Raw genomic sequence first — 7,059 nt, 5'->3', positions numbered from 1 at the left:
GTAAACACTACAATGAAACTGAACTCCTAGAATATTTCCTAAATCGATATATTCAACACTTACTCTAGTTCTCTTTTCCTTCTTCTAAGTTTCTTCTTTCTTTCTAGACAGTAAATTTTCAATAATCGATAGTTTAGCTAATTCTACGTGAGCGATCGCTAATGCTTATAACCAGTCCCTTTGGTTCGATGTTTTTTATTTTTGACGATGTATCCGTGCACTTGAAGAAACGTAATAAGTTTTTGGCATCGTTGCCGAGGACTGCGCTTATAACATTAGTGATAATTCTTTAAGTTAGACTAAGTTTTTGTTTTCTTTATAGTTTAAATAATTCTTGCAAATTTTATTTTGAAGTTACATCTTCCATTTGCTTACTTAAATTTCTGCATTTTTATTTCTGCATTTTGAATCTCTTGCATTTTCTTTTTACCTTTGAAAATTTTAAAAACTCGGTTCTCTTGTTGCATTTGGATTGTTTGATACCCTGTTCTTACATGCGAAGAGCTAATCTCGCAGGAGAACTATTGTCATTCGACCTAGAGATCGATAGAACTTTTCGAAGGAGAAGAATCCTACAAAGACTCCAAGCAGAACAAGAAACATCGAAAATGGCTAACAAACTTTTGAAAGACTACGCAGCACGTTATGCACGTGAGATTCGGTCTAGCATCACCAGGCCACCAAGTGAAGCTTATAACTTTGAGATAAGGCCTGCGGTAATCCACATGGTCTAGCAAAATCAATTTGGAGGAGGACCAAATGATGATTTGAACCAGCACTTGGAATCATTTTATGAGATCTGTAACATGATGAAGGTGAATGGAGTTCTAACAAAAATAGTGAGACTACTACTGTTTGGACTTTCTTTAAGAGACAGAGTCAAGCAGTGGTTTAACTCCTTACCAGTAAACAGTATAGCATCCTGGGAGCAATGTGAGTAACAATTTTTAGACAAATTTTATTCACCAAGCAAAAAGCTCACATAAGGAATCATAGCAAGCTTCAGACAGATAGACTTAGAATCATTATTTGAAGCATGGGACAGATCCAAGAGTATGCTCAGGCAGTGCCCTCATCTTGGGCTTGAGAAGTGGTTAGTCCTACAAACATTTTATAATGGCATCAACTATGACACGAAGGTATCCCTTAATTTTACAGCAGGAGGGGCATTAATGAACAAGAGCTTAGATGAAGCCGAAGACATCATTGAAAATGTAGCCCTGAACCATCATCAGTGGGTATCTGAAAGATCTAGAGGCTCCTTTTCTGGCAATCAAAATCAAGGCTTCAGGAAAATTTGATGTAGATGCAATCACACTCATGTCTGCAAAGTTAGATGCTCTGACCAAAAAGTTTGAGACTATGGGAATAGCACTGCTAATGCAATTGTGTGTGTATGCGAGATTTGCGGAAGTACGGATCATGCTCAAGATACTTGTCCCCTAGGGTCAATCTCAGTACAAATAAATCAACTTGAGCAATGTGATGCAATAGTCAGTTACAATCAAAGACAAAACAATCCGTACTTCAACACTTACAATCCTAGGTGGAGGAGTCATCCGAATTTTTCTTACCAAAATAATCAGGACCAGGTACCATCTGTAAGAGCAAAGCTAAGCTACCAACCTGGGCAACAAACTTATCAACAACAATCATCACAAGGCTATCAATTATCAAGAATAGAGAAGATGCTTGAGAAAATTCTTACTGAACAATGGGAAATGAAGAATGAGATCAAGCAATTAAATCAAGGAATGGATAATTTTGAAAAGCACCAAAAGATGCAAGACAGCCAGATCGCCCAGATAGCCCAATCTTCTTTAAGAGCACCAGGTACATTCCCAGGGAAACCTGATATTAACCCAGTGGAACATTGCAACCGTATTGAATTAAGGAGTGGACGAACCTTGGGAGACCCCCAAATAACTATACCGAAAGGGATTGATCTTCAAGAAGGACCCTCTCCTCCTACACCAAATTTGGTCCAGAACAAGGACAAGGAGGAGATTACTAGGAAGGTTGAAGAGACTTTTTCATTTCCGCCACAAAGTCAAACAATTCTTTTTCCTCAAAGATTAGTAATGTCCCAAAAAGATGAAGAATTCTACAAATTTTTGAAAAAAAATTAAGAAGATTTGCATTGAGGTCCCTCTTATATACGCTCTTCACCATTTGTCAAAATTTGCAAAGTTTTTGAAGGGAATCATGTCAAACAGAAGGTAGAAAGGCAAATTTGAGACCGTAGCATTGAAGGAAAAGAGCAGTGCTCTACTCACGGCAATCACTCCCCCAAAGCTCCAGGATCTAGGAAATTTTTCTATACCTTACAAAATAGAATTTGAATCCATAGATAAGACTTTTTGTGATTTGGAGGTAAGTGTTAGATTCATTGTTAGAGTGTATACTAAAAGCCTAACTTTTGGTATAAACATTTATCTAGTTATAAGAATCACATTGGTCAAGTGTCTACATTTATATATACCAAATGTAGATGTTCAATTAATTTATATTGTAGATAACATAGTGTGTGGTGTCACACACAGAAGATCGTGTTATCAGTTCTTTATAAATTATAAACAGTAACTCATGACTAAGATGGAAAGGAATAAATCATTGGAATAGTCGTAATGTAATTAGGTATTAGTTTATCTTGACTAATAAATTACACTAGTACACTCTAAGTGTATTGAGTAGGACCATTTAAAGTAAGTTCTTTTTATACTGATTTAATAAAAGAACTAGACCTTAGTTATTATGGAAGTGTGTGCTCTTAATCCTAATATAATAACAAGCACATATATTTAATATTTATTTCTTTGACTTATCAAAGGGTGAGATTTAGTTCGATAAATCAAAATGCCCGATAAGTTGGGAAATGATGTTACTTATAGTGTGACTTGTTGATTATAGAAGGAAACTGTGTCCTAATAATCTAGGTTGATAATGTCCTCAAGAGGAGCTCATAAAGATTGTCATGTTAAACCCTACAGGTGGATTTAGTCCGACATGACGATAAGGTTGAGTGGTACTACTCTTGAACTAAGATATTAATTAAATGAGTTGTCAGTAACTCACTTAATAAGTGGGCATTCGACATCTTAAACACAGGGAGATTAACACACTCATAATAAGGAGCCCAAAAATGTAATTTGGGATTGGTGCGGTAGTTCAATAATAGTTCTTTAGTGAAATAAATTATTATTGATGAAATTAAGTTATATGTTCGGGGCGGACACGGGATGCTTAATTTCATCGGGAGACCAAAACTAATTCCTCCTCTCGGTCCCTATCGTAGCCTCTTGTATATAGAGATTTATACCCACCACATACCCACCTTCTTACCCATCCTAATGGGGCCGGCCAAGCTAGCTTGGAACCCAAGCTAGGGCCGGCCAAGACCAAGTGGATAAGCCAAGTTGGTGGTCGGCCAAAGCTTGGGTCCCAAGCTTAGGTGGCCGACCATTAGAATATTTAAAAGGATTTTTTATTTCTTATGTGAATATCATGGTTTTAAAAGAGAGTTTAAAATTTAAAATTTTCCTTTTATAGCTTTCTACAAAAGATTAAGAAAAGATTTGAAATCTTTCCTTATTTGTAGATTGAAAGGAGATTTTAATTTTGAGAAAATTTTCCCTTTTAACCATGATCATAATTTAAAAGAGAGTTTTAAAAATTAAATATTCTCTTTTATTAGTTTCTACAAAAGATTAAGAAAAGATTTGGTATCTTTCCTTATTTGTAGATTGAAAAGATATTTTAATTTTTAGAGATAACTTTCCTTTTTGGAAATTATCCACATGTTTAAATGAAAGATTTTAATTTATAAAATTTCCTTTTTATAACCCACCATGAAGGGAAAAATTATTGGAGAAATTTTTTATAAATTTCCGGAAATAAATTAGGAAGTTTTAATTTTTGTTTTAATTAAAACTCTCCTTGTTTTGGGGAAATAAGTGGCCAGCCATTGATATTAAGAAAAGAAAATTGTTTTAAATTAAATATTTTTTCTTTTCCATGGCAAAGGAATTAAGGAATTTTTTATTAAAATTTCCTTATTTGCCAAGACCAAGGATTTTAAAAGAGGGGGTAGAAGTGTCTTCATGGCTAACGACTCTATTCTTTTCTTCCTCTCTTTTTCTCCTTGGTGTGGTCGGCCCTTAGAGGCTCACCCTCTCCTCTTCTCTTCTTCTCTAGTGGCCGGTTTTATCCCCTCTTGGAGCTCTTGATGGTGGTCAGTTCAAGATAGGAGAAGAAGGAGAGAAAGGAGGTTTTTGTTTCTTGCATCCCTTGGAGCTTGGTGGTGGTGGCCGGACCTCTACTTCTCATGGAGAATTCTTGGTGGCCGAATCTAGCTTGAAGAAGAAGGAGCTTGGTGGTTCTCGTCTCAGAAGATCGTTGCCCACACAACGTCCGAGATAAGAAGAGGAATACGGTAGAAGATCAAGAGGTTATTTTGCTTACAAAGAAAGATATAACTAGTAATTGTTTTCCGCTCATACTAGTTTTTTTTGTATAGTTATTTATGAAAATACCAAATACAAGAGGCATATGATTCTAGAGTTTTCGAAATAGTTTTTTTTTCGAGTTTGTGTTTTCTTCTTTTTCGAATTTGTGATTCGATTGTTCCTTTTGGTTAACCTAGAGTTATTTAAGGAAATAAATATTAGCTTTCCTTAAAAGGCTTTGCCTAGGCGGTGGTGGTTGCTCCCATATCCAAGAAGGTCATGTGCCTCGCTATGCAATCCTGGAAGCCAATTTTAGAAATTAATATTTATGGAATTAATAACTTAGGTAGATTTGAATCAATAGTGTTAAGTTCCGCTTGCGATTCAAATCTAAACCATTAAGAACAGATAAGTTAAATTTGGAATCAATGATGTTAAGTTCCGTCTGCGATTCCTAATTTAACTTCTAAAGAACACAATAGGTTATTTAAGGAAAGGTTCGACACTTGTACAAAAAATTTTTGTACAGTGGAATCGGTACGATTTTCTTAGGACTAACCAACACTCATTTCATATTCAATCTGTAATAAGCTAGGTCTTAGGAATATCAAACTTACTACTATAGCACTATAATTAGCTAACCATTCATGCAGGTGCCCTATGGGTATAGTGGAAAATGTACCAGTAGAGGTGGATGGATGCATCATACCCACAGATTTTGTTATTTTAGACATGGAAGAGGATTCTAAGATCCCAATTATCCTTGGACGACCTTTCCTTGCAACTGCCGAAGCCATCATAGATGTGAAGAATCACAAGCTATCTCTGGTTATCGGTAAGGATAGGTAAGAATTTGATTTATCTAATTTTCCTAACCATGTCTCTTCTTTTCAAGGGAATACCAATGGGACGAATGCCAATAGAATTGAGGAATGGAACCTCCATCCTCATAGAAGACCACCAGAAGCAATGCATGATCTGACAAAACTTAAAAATTATCCCCAACCAGCAACGAGAAGTACATCTGCCCTGCACATGCAAGAATGAAGGAAAAAAACTGAAACATCGACCCTAGGAGGAAAGGCAATGCCTCCATGGGATAATTCATAATAATTGAGGTGGGGTCGAACTAAAGACTTAAAACAAACACTTCTTAGGAGGCAACACAAGGATTTTTCTTTAATTAACTTTTAGTTCATGATTTTGTTTTCTAAGTTAGTTCGTCTAAGTATTTTTCTTTCTGAATATTTGTTTTTTTAGGTTGTGCGCGACTTCCACGAGCTAGTCATGATCATTTCATGGGCGTGGAAGCGTCAGAGGAGTCGTAGAGAGAAGAAATTCAGCCACTATACAAGCCAAGAAGTCGACCATGTGAACCCACATGGCTGTGTGACGATGGTAGAGAAAGAAACGACACGAGCCGTGTAAATCCACACAGCAAAGCAGAAGATAAAACAAGTTGTGTGACTTCACACGACCATGTGATGATGGCAGAGAAAGAAACGCCACGGGCCGTGTAAATCCACACGGCAGAGCAGAAGATAAAGCAAGCCGTGTGACTTCATACAACCGTGTGAAGTCACCCAAGTGGAAGAAGACACGGACCATGTCAATGACATGACCGTGTGACCTCGGCCGAGAAGGGGAAAGAAGAGGTCGTGTCAATCGGCACAGCCATGCGGCGGAACCCTGCACCAGGTCATGTCTTTAAGACACTACTTAGCAGAGCCCGTGTGTGCCGCTAAACCTCCCCAACCAACGCTATTCACACCTCGTTTTCTCCCAAATCCTTTTTCTCCTCCATTCCACTTTATCACCCTCAAATATCTAGATTAAAACTCATCTTCTTCAAGATCTAGATCTCAATCAAAAGACCCAAATCTAAGAAGAAAAGAAACCATCTCTATCTTTTTCATTTTCTTTTTCTGCTTCCTCTTACTATTTCTTCGAGGTCAACCTTCACTCACAAAAAAAACCTTCTCTTACATACCTACAAAGTCATGTCTTACTTTCTGAAACGACTCCGACGAGGAATGTTAGTATTAGTTCTAAGAGTCAATTATGAGATGATTGACATATCCGGATTAGAATCATTGAGTTAGACTCAAGTGAATCCAACCATATAGATTCAATCTAATTCGAAGTAGACTTGAGTTAAACTCAAGTGAATTCATTCACTAAAAAGGATTAATGAAAAGTTAATTTTGAAATTCATTCAATTTCGAAAATTGAATTCAAAAATGAAAATTTTCAAAATAACCTTAATGGAGTGTTAATGCTCATTAAATCTCATTAAGTGAATTAATGCTCATTAAGTATTTTCATTGGATGAAGTACAAAAACATTTTTTTCTCATTTTTTAGTATGAATTTTCATTCTTCTTCCTCTCCTCCTTTTCTTTGGCCGAAACTCACTAGAGGATTGCTAGCACAACCTTGAGTGTTGGTCTTCTCCATTTTCTCGTGTTCGTGTGGATACCGAAAGAAGCACTAACACGTGATCGTGCTAAGATCCTAATTATTGGCAGATCGAGTGCACGCATGAAAGGGAGATCCGCTGTGCTTTCTGCGTGTTTAGCGCCCTAGTTCCTTACAAGAAAGTGGTGGGTCTAGCG

The 7,059-nt window shown here is 36.7% G+C and overlaps 1 non-coding gene across 1 annotated transcript; it reads right to left on the bottom strand.

Annotated features, from left to right (window-relative positions):
- Window positions 1-974: 974 nt before the first annotated feature.
- On the bottom strand, window positions 975-1,084 carry LOC121973984. Its single transcript, XR_006109877.1, has one exon. It is a non-coding gene; the product is annotated as a small nucleolar RNA R71 (small nucleolar RNA).
- Between the last annotated feature and the right edge of the window lie 5,975 nt (window positions 1,085-7,059).

The sequence above is a fragment of the Zingiber officinale genome, chromosome 4A, assembly GCF_018446385.1.
Source record: "Zingiber officinale cultivar Zhangliang chromosome 4A, Zo_v1.1, whole genome shotgun sequence".
NCBI classification, from domain to species: Eukaryota; Viridiplantae; Streptophyta; class Magnoliopsida; order Zingiberales; family Zingiberaceae; genus Zingiber; species Zingiber officinale.
The sequence above is the reverse complement of the archived record's forward strand: the minus strand, read 5'-3'. Positions and strand labels throughout refer to the sequence as shown.